We start from the raw sequence: 8,969 nt of genomic DNA, 5'->3' as shown, positions 1-8,969 counted from the left end.
CAGCATCAGGAGTATACCAAGCCGAAAGTCCAGGTTATATTTGCAGGAATTGGTACCTCCCGCCTCCTGTTTCTCTCCCTCTTGTGTTTTTTGATTTGTTGCCGTAGTAGTACGTAATTAGTATAGTCATTCTAGTAGTGGACCTATATTTCTATTTTTTTCATAGACTTCGGTAGGTATAGCGGCTGTGGTCTGTAATGGGAGTGTAGGGTCATGTCCTCGGGGAAGGCGGGTGGCGGGGCAGGGGTTAAGGCAAGGGCCACGGGGTGGGACGGGGCCCATACGGGGTAAGGGGATCAAGGGTGCATATAGGCTGAGAATTGGATCATGGAATATAGGGACATTGACGGGTAAGTCTATAGAGCTGGAGAAGATTCTCCAGAAAAGGAAGGTCAGTATAGCTTGTGTTTAGGAGACTAGGTGGGTAGGATCGAAGGCGAGGAATGCCGACGGGTATAAGTTGTGGTACTCCGGAAGCGTGAAGGGCAAGAACGGAGTGGGTATTTTGGTGGATAAGGATCTTAGAGAGTTAGTGGTAGAGGTTAGGCAGGTGAGTGACAGATTGATGGCAATTAAGTTAGTAGTTGGAGGAAGTACTCTGAATGTCATTAGCGCTTATGCGCCGCAAGCGGGCTTGGACGAGGAGGTTAAAAGGCGCTTTTGGGAGGTGTTGGATGAGGTGGTGTGGGGTATTCCGCCTACAGAGAAGTTATTTATAGGAGGGGATTTCAATGGGCATATTGGGTCGTCTGCTGATGGCTATGCTGAGGTGCACGGTGGTTTCGGCTTTGGGGTTAGGAACAGAGGAGGTACGTCACTATTGGATTTCGCTAGAACTTTTGAGTTGGTGATCGTGAACTCTATTTATCCGAAGAAGTAGGAGCATTTGATTACTTTTCGGAGTATGGTGGCTAAGACTCAGATTAAGCAGAGGTGGCAGTCGTACTTTCATAGACTTCTGAATGAGGGGGGGGGGGGGGGGACCAGAACATCGTGTTAGGGGAGTTGGGGCACTCCGAGAGTCACCAAGACTTAAGGTGGAGGAGGTCGTTGGAGCAATGTGTAAGATGAGTCGGGGCAAAGCGATCGAACCAGACGAGATTCTAGTTGAATTTTGGAGGTATGTGGGTAAAGCAGGCTTGGAGTGGCTGACTGAGCCGTTTAATGTTATTTTTAAGACGAAGAGGATGCCAGATGAGTGGAGGTGGAGTTCCGCTGTACAAAAACAAAGGGGATATCCAGAATTGTAACAACTATAGGGGTATAAAGTTACTAAGTCATACCATGAAAGTTTGCGAGAGGGTGGTGGAAGGGAGGGTAAGGAGGGCGGTGTCTATATCATAAAACCAGTTCGGGTTCATGCCTGGTCGCTCTACTACAGAAGCTATCCATCTTATCAGGAGGTTAGTGGAACAATACAGAGATAGGAAGAGGGATCTGCACATGGTGTTCATTGATCGAGAGAAGGCGTATAACAAGGTCCCTAGGGACGTTCTTTGGAGATGCCTGGAGGTGAAATGTGTGATGGTAGCTTATATTAGGGCGATAAAGGATTTATATGATGGAGCTAAGACTCGGGTTAGGACTATAGGAGGTGATTCAGAGCCCTTTCCAGTAGTTATGGGGTTACACCAAGGGTCTGCGCTCAGCCCGTTCTTATTTGCCCTAGTAATGGACGCATTGACACACCATATTCAAGGGGAGGTGCCATGGTGTATGTTGTTCGCTGATGATATAGTTCTGATTGATAAGACGAGAGGCAGCGTTAATGAAAGACTGGTATGGAGGCAGGTCCTGGAGTCGAAAGGTTTCAAGTTGAGTAGGACTAAGACGGAATATTTGGAGTGCAAGTTCAGCAATGTATCGGCGAAAGCAGATGGGGAGGTGAGGCTTGACTTGCAAGTCATCCCTAAGAGAGAGAGTTTCAAGTACCTAGGGTCTATTATCCAAGGAGAAGGGGAGATCGACGGGGATGTCACGCACTGTATCGGGGTGGGATGGATGAAATGGAGGTTAGCGTCTGGAGTCCTGTGTGACAAGAAGGTGCCACTGAAACTTAAAGGTAAGTTTTATAGAGCGGTGATTAGACCGGCCATGCTGTATGGGGCTGAGTGTTGGCCAGTCAAGAATTCTCACATCCAGAAGATGAAAGTAGCCGAAATGAGGATGTTGAGATGATGTGCGGGCACACTAGGCTGGATAAGATTAGGAATGAAGATATTCGGGAGAAGGTGGGCGTGGCTCCCATGGACGACAAGATGCGGGAAATGAGGCTTAGATGGTTCGGGCATGTGCGGAGGAGGAGCCTAGATGCCCCGGTTAGGAGGTGTGAACGATTGGCTTTGACAGGTACAAGGAGAGGTAGAGGGCGGCCTAAGAAATATTGGGGCGAGGTGATAAGGCAAGACATGGCGCAACTTCAGATTCCCGAGGACATGGCCCTGGATAGGAGGTGTGGAGGTCGAGCATTAGGGTTGTAGGTTAGGGGGTAGTTTGAGCGTTTTTCTTCGTTGTTCTGGCTAGTCTGATAGTGTTTTATATAGGACAGCTAGCGGTTATTGTTCCATCACACTTTCTATTTTTGTTTATTATTTATTACTTTCATTTTATAGTTTATTTTCAATTTTTATTATTGCCATAACTATTGTCCTTCCCACTTATTTGTTGTCACTTACGGTGTTGATCTTATTTGTATATTTTCCGTTGTTGTTACAGATCTTTTGTTTTTGAGTCGAGGGTCTCCCGGAAACAGCCTCTTTACCCTCATGGGTAGGGGTAAGGTCTGCGTACACTCTACCCTCCCGAGACCCCACTAGTGGGATTATTGCAGAATATGCAATTTTAGCATAAGGATGCAAAATAAGTATATATATGAAAATATTTAAAGCTTAATATGGATATAAATGATAACAAAATTAACTATAAAATTATTTGTAATGCAATTAATAATTATTTATATAAAAATGCAGGAATAAATTAATTAAAAGCCCTTAAAATTATAGAAAATTATGGAAAAAATTTTGGTGATGCTCATGCACTATTTTGAAGGTATATATGTGTATGAGGGAAAATTTGGGTATCAACAAGCTCCACTGTCCACTTCTGATTGCGAGGAGGCTAGACCTTCTATCGAACACCTAAAATCTTAACGATTGCTATAATTTTAATAGGACTGAGTGAAAGTTATAGCAACATTAGGAGCAATATAATGTCGAGAAGGCTAGTTGTTACATTAAAGGAGACGCATGCTATTGTTATAAAGGAAGAAAACCAAAGAACATTAGGTGTAGTTGATGTTAACAAGGAACCCTTAAATGTACTGGCAGGAAAGGCACAAATGGTTAAACCTAAAATTCCAAGACTGGTGTATGAGCATTGTGGATATAAAGGACATCAAAGAAAAACTGCTACAAAATTGTTGGTTACCCAGCAAATTTTAAAAAGAAAGAAGAAGTTAAGACAACCAGGAGGTGTGTGGCATAATAATAACAACTTCAAGCAAGGATAATTCAGAGACGCATGCTAGAGTAGCAATAGATTCAGATCCTATTCCAATAATTCAGTAGGGGAGAGGCATGTCCAAGGACATTTCTTTATAGAAGAAGAGTATTCATAATGGGATTGCTGAATAAATCCTCACAACATGGATGCAGTAGCAACATGGCAGGTACTGTTTCATTACTATCCAATACATATGCTTGTGAGTGGATAGTATAATTCAAGTGTTTCTCACCATATTACACCCTGCATATAGTTGTTACAAGAACTCAGGCATATAAATAAGCTATAGAATAATAAGGTGCAAGTACCAACTGGAGGGAGATCACATATAGCTAACACATGGAGCACAGAGGTTCTAGGAAAATGCAAGATCACCAATGTGCTACACGTGCCAGATTTTAAATTCAATTTGTTATCAGTCTCAAAATTAACTAGGGGAACTTTCATGTTCAGTCACATTCTTCCCTAGCTTCTGTGTATTTCAGGCACTCTACAGTGAGAAAGTAACGGGGATTGGTAGAGAGAACAATGGACTCTACATTCTAAAGAGAGGAATAGAGTCAACAGTGGGAGCAACGGTAACTAACGACGGAGACATGGCAACATATGTCACTTGAGATTGGGACACCCCTCAATAGGAGCAATTAAGCATATTCCCCTATTGAAGAATAAAGTGGCTGACAGAATACAAGACAGTGTATGATCTGTCCCACGGCCTAGCAAAACAGTCTAAAGTTTCCTACTAGTGAGCATAAATCTAGTGGTGTTTTTCAGCTAGTCCAGGTAGATGTTTGGGGACCCTATAAGAGGGCTACTAATGATAGAAAATAATATTTTGTTACTGTTGTAAATGACTACAGTAGATTTACTTGGATATGGTTGATACAATCAAAATGTAAAGTTGTATTTATCTTGAGAAACTTCTTAGCTATGAGAAAAAAAAAATTAGTTTGCAGTTGTTGTGAAAGTGCTTAGACCAGATAATGGTACAGAATTCTTCAACTGCCAGTGTATATTAGTTGTTTACTTCCCTTGGAATAATTTATCAAAGTAGCTGCCCATACACACCACAGCAAAATGGTGTGGTTGAAAGAAAATATAGGCACATATTAGAAGTGGCAATGTCTCTAAAGATACAAAGCTCAGTTCCAGTTACTTTTTGGGGAGAACGTGTCACGACTGCAGTGTATCTACTCAATAGATTGCCTACAACAATTCTAGATAGAAATACGCCTTATGAGCTACTATATGGAGAAGCACCTAAATTGGACCATCTAAAGGTATTTGGATGCTTGAGCTATGCTAATAATATGCCCAGGTGTGATAAATTAGGTTCAAAAGTAAGGAGAGCAATCATGTTGGGATATTCTGATACTTAGAAGGGCTATAAACTCTTTGTTATTGACACAAAGACCTTTTTCATGAGTAGAGATGTCAGCTTCAGGTAGAATATTCCTCCCTTTAAAAACTGGTAAGGAAAATGATGATGATCTGCTATTTGTTCCCGTAACAAATGTTGCAGGAGAAAACTTGCAGCCTGAAGTCATAGATGTCATAAAGTCCTCAATAGAAGCACACAATTCTGATCATATTAACACAGAGTCTGAACCTATAGCCCCTATGAAACCCTCAAAAGTTGCAGAAGACAGAGATGATACAATTGAAGTTCTAGAAGCCAGTTGACAGTATTTTGCGACTTAGATTGGGTAGCTTTCCCAAACATTAGAAGGTCAGTGACAGGATATGCAGTAAGATAGGAAGCTCCTTGATTTCCTGAAAGTCGAAGAAACAACAGACAGTAAGCAGAAGCTGAGCACGGAAGCATAGGAGCAGCAATATCAGAAGTGATTTGGCTAGAAGGCCTGCTAGCAGAATTAGGGATGCCAGTTTCAAGAATTATAAAGCTCTTTTGCAATTGCAAAGCTGCAATTCAAATTGCTTCTAATCTTATTTACCATGAAAGACCAAAACATATCGAAATAGATTGTCACTTTATAAGAGAGATGATCAAAGAGGGGTTGATACAAGTACAACATGTGAGCACAAAAGATCAACTAGCAGATATACTAACAAAAGGCCTAGGAACAGTGCAACACAATGCTTATTATCCAAGATTGGAGTATTCAATGTATTTTACCCTCCAGCTTGAGGGGAAGTATTAAAAATATATTTAGTTAGTTAGTTGAGAAGCAGTTAGAATACAATGCAAAAGACACATGACTATCAGGTGTCTAGTAAAAAGACACACGGTATAAAAGGGAGTTCTTCTTCCATTTGAATAACAGAAAAACATTTCACAAAATATCTCTCTAGAATATTCCATCTAAAGGTATTAATCGGGCGGGCTGGGACGGGCTGGACAAAAAAAACGTCAGCCCGTACGGGTTCGGGGCGAGTTGTTATCGGGCTGGGGTTAACGGGTTGGTGGCGGGCTGGGATTTTTCGGGTTCTATAGGGCCCGTACGGGTGCGGGTTTAACGGGCTCGGGCGGGTCGGGCTATATATAATTTTTTTTTTAAATTAAGTTTATATTTTTCTTTTCAATGTTATTGAACTTTTAGGTAAATTAAGATTAGAATTGAACTTTAAGGGTTAGAATTAAAGAACAAATAAAAATTCTAAATTTGAAAATAGAAAGTAAGTGTCTATATAAAAAATATTGAATAAGACTAATATGCAATATAAAAAAATCACAATATTTAAGTAACTTTGATATTTTTATTGAATAATATAATACTTCAAATTAATTTGCAAGTTCTTTTTTGATTTTTTAAATTTTTGAACTTGCAAATTAAAAGTTTACAACAATTGTTAAAGAAGAAATAGTAAATCATATGTTTTGCATCATCTTTGAAAGCTCTTCCATGTCAATGTGAGGTTCTTGGTTTCCGGTTTTATAATCGGTACCATAAACCATTATATCTCCAATTTCTTGGTCTTCCTCTTCATCTACCTCGTCACGCCCTTGATTTCGCCGTTCTGATCTAATCCAATCTGTGAAGCACACTAGAACTTCCAAAGCGTTGCTGCCCAATGAATGACGGGTATCTCCTAGCTGCTGTCTTGCTTGGCTAAATGCGCTCTCTGATGCGACTGTTGAAATAGGCACATTTAGAACGTCTCGAGCCATGGCCGAAAGAACAGGAAACTGATTTGAGTTGCTCCTCCACAACTCAGAGGTAGAAAATCCTTTGTGAGGGGCTCCGGTGACTTTTGCAAGTGAAATTGGAGTTCATCAATATTCCGGCTACTGGTTTGTTGATGCTCTCCTAGTGTAGACCAAATCAAATAATCTTGAACATTATCATCATCTTCCAAATTTGTTCCAGTATGTTGAAGTATTAGTTGAAGGAATATTTGCATCTACAACCGAAGAAGCATCAACAATGTTAGCGTAATAATTATACAAAATTTGTAAATGTTTGTGCAGATCNAAAGGCGACTAGGGAATGCAGCAACAAAACTATAGCCTTATACGTTTTGAACTTTTTAGTGGGAATGTAACTTACTCTGCATAAGAGACCCACGACTTCTGTTTTTTCCCAAACCAGAGCTCTGAGCGAAAGAAGTGAGCATTATTTTTCAGCTTATGGGGAAAACGAAGAAAAACACGTTCAGGTTCTGCTTTGATAGCGAATTTCTTGCATTTTTGTCTGTGTGGAAGTTAGCTGCTCAACAATATAAGCATTGCTATCAGCCTAAAAGAATAAGGCATATGCACTAGTTCTCTTGTCTTTGGAGATGGGGAAATTTTCGCTCGCTGGCCAAGGAAAAAAGGATATATTTGAGGCTGCTTGATTATACGTTTTCTATAAATTTGTTGAAGATTGCAGTTGTCTTTAAATGCTATTTGGTGAAGATTGCTTCAAACGATTGAAAATTTTAAAAAAACATACATAAAATACTATTACAATGTTTTAAACATTAGACAACAACGAAGTTGTTATTAAAATTCAAAAAAATTAATCTTTTAGTAATAAAATATAGAACCTGTAAATCTTAAAAAATGATTGTGAAAAAAATGTTCATTTAAGTAATTTAACACATCAAAGGGAAAGAGAAATTAAAAAAAATGTTCACTTCCAATCACCAAGAACATAATTCAACGAGACGTCCATTTTTAAATGCTATTTGGTGCCAATTTGATTTAGTACATAGTTATAATTGAAAAAAAACGTATAATCAAGCAGCCTCCTAGCTATACAGAAAAGGGAAAAGACGTAGAGTAGGACGGTAGCTACTCTGTTGCTGGGATCGGGGCGGGTTTGAATTTAAAAAATGGGGCGGGTCAGTTGGTCTAATAAGGGGATGCCACGTGGATTTTAAAAGGTGGGAGGGTATTTTTAACGTGTAAGGGATAAATATGAACCTAATGTATAACGGTAGGGATATTTTTGATAGAAAACTTAAACGAGTGATAAATAAGGCCTATTTATGATAGTAGAGGGACAAATCAGACCCTTAACCGTTTTATTATTATAGTCTGTTTCAAAAAGATTATATCTTTCAATATTTCTTTAATATGGTGTATTTATAGCCACACAAATGTTATGGCAATTTAAAGATCACATATTTCAAAAAATATTTCTTCTCTATCAAAGTTTGTCCCGAGTCAAATTAGAAAAATCCTTTTGAAATAAAAAAGTGCTTTTTCTTAACCTTATATCAAATTAACTACGGCAAACAAAGTAAATACTCCACTCAACAAGGGAATATCACATATATACTGTCACGAGTGTGACTTCCCCTTTAATGTGGGAGGATTTAAACACATGCCTATTCACATGGCCAGAACTATTCTTTGTCAGTTTGATCCAAAAAATTGAGTAGCAGTCATTAGCAATTGGGACCGCATCCACGTGTGGACATTATCATTCCTGTCCAGACTCAAACTAGTCGAACTACTTCTCAACTCTTGTGCATGTGAAAGAGATTTTTGTTTCAAAGATATAGTCAAGCCCTCATAAGTACTGGCCACCCTTGGCCTTGCTCCGGGAAGGGGAGTTTTGGATCAACCGTAAAAATGTATTTGTATGATTTATAGATCATGAGTTCGTGTCGTGAAATTAGTCACTGAGGGTAGCCTGTCTATATCATATCCCATTGGGATGTGTTCTTTCTCCGAACTCTACGTGAACGCGAGATACTTTGTGCACTAGGCTGCCCTTTTATTTAACGTATCTGCTTTTGGGACTCGAATAATTTGAATTCTTCTTTTGAGATAAAATAATCTCTATCAAAAGTGATTTCATATCAAAAACTCAAACTTGAGATATCTAATTAAGGATGGTACAATTTATGGGTTCAAGTCGTGGAATAAGCTATTGATACTTGCATCAGGGTAGGCCGCCTACATCACATTCCATTGGGATGCGGCCCTTCCCCGAACTCTGCGTAAACGCGGAATGCTTCGTGTATCAGACTACCCTTTTATGTCACGTATCTGCTTTGGGACCCGAATAATTTGC

This window comes from Nicotiana attenuata, unplaced genomic scaffold (assembly GCF_001879085.1).
Source record: "Nicotiana attenuata strain UT unplaced genomic scaffold, NIATTr2, whole genome shotgun sequence".
NCBI lineage: Eukaryota > Viridiplantae > Streptophyta > Magnoliopsida > Solanales > Solanaceae > Nicotiana > Nicotiana attenuata.
This window is presented reverse-complemented; position numbering follows the sequence as displayed.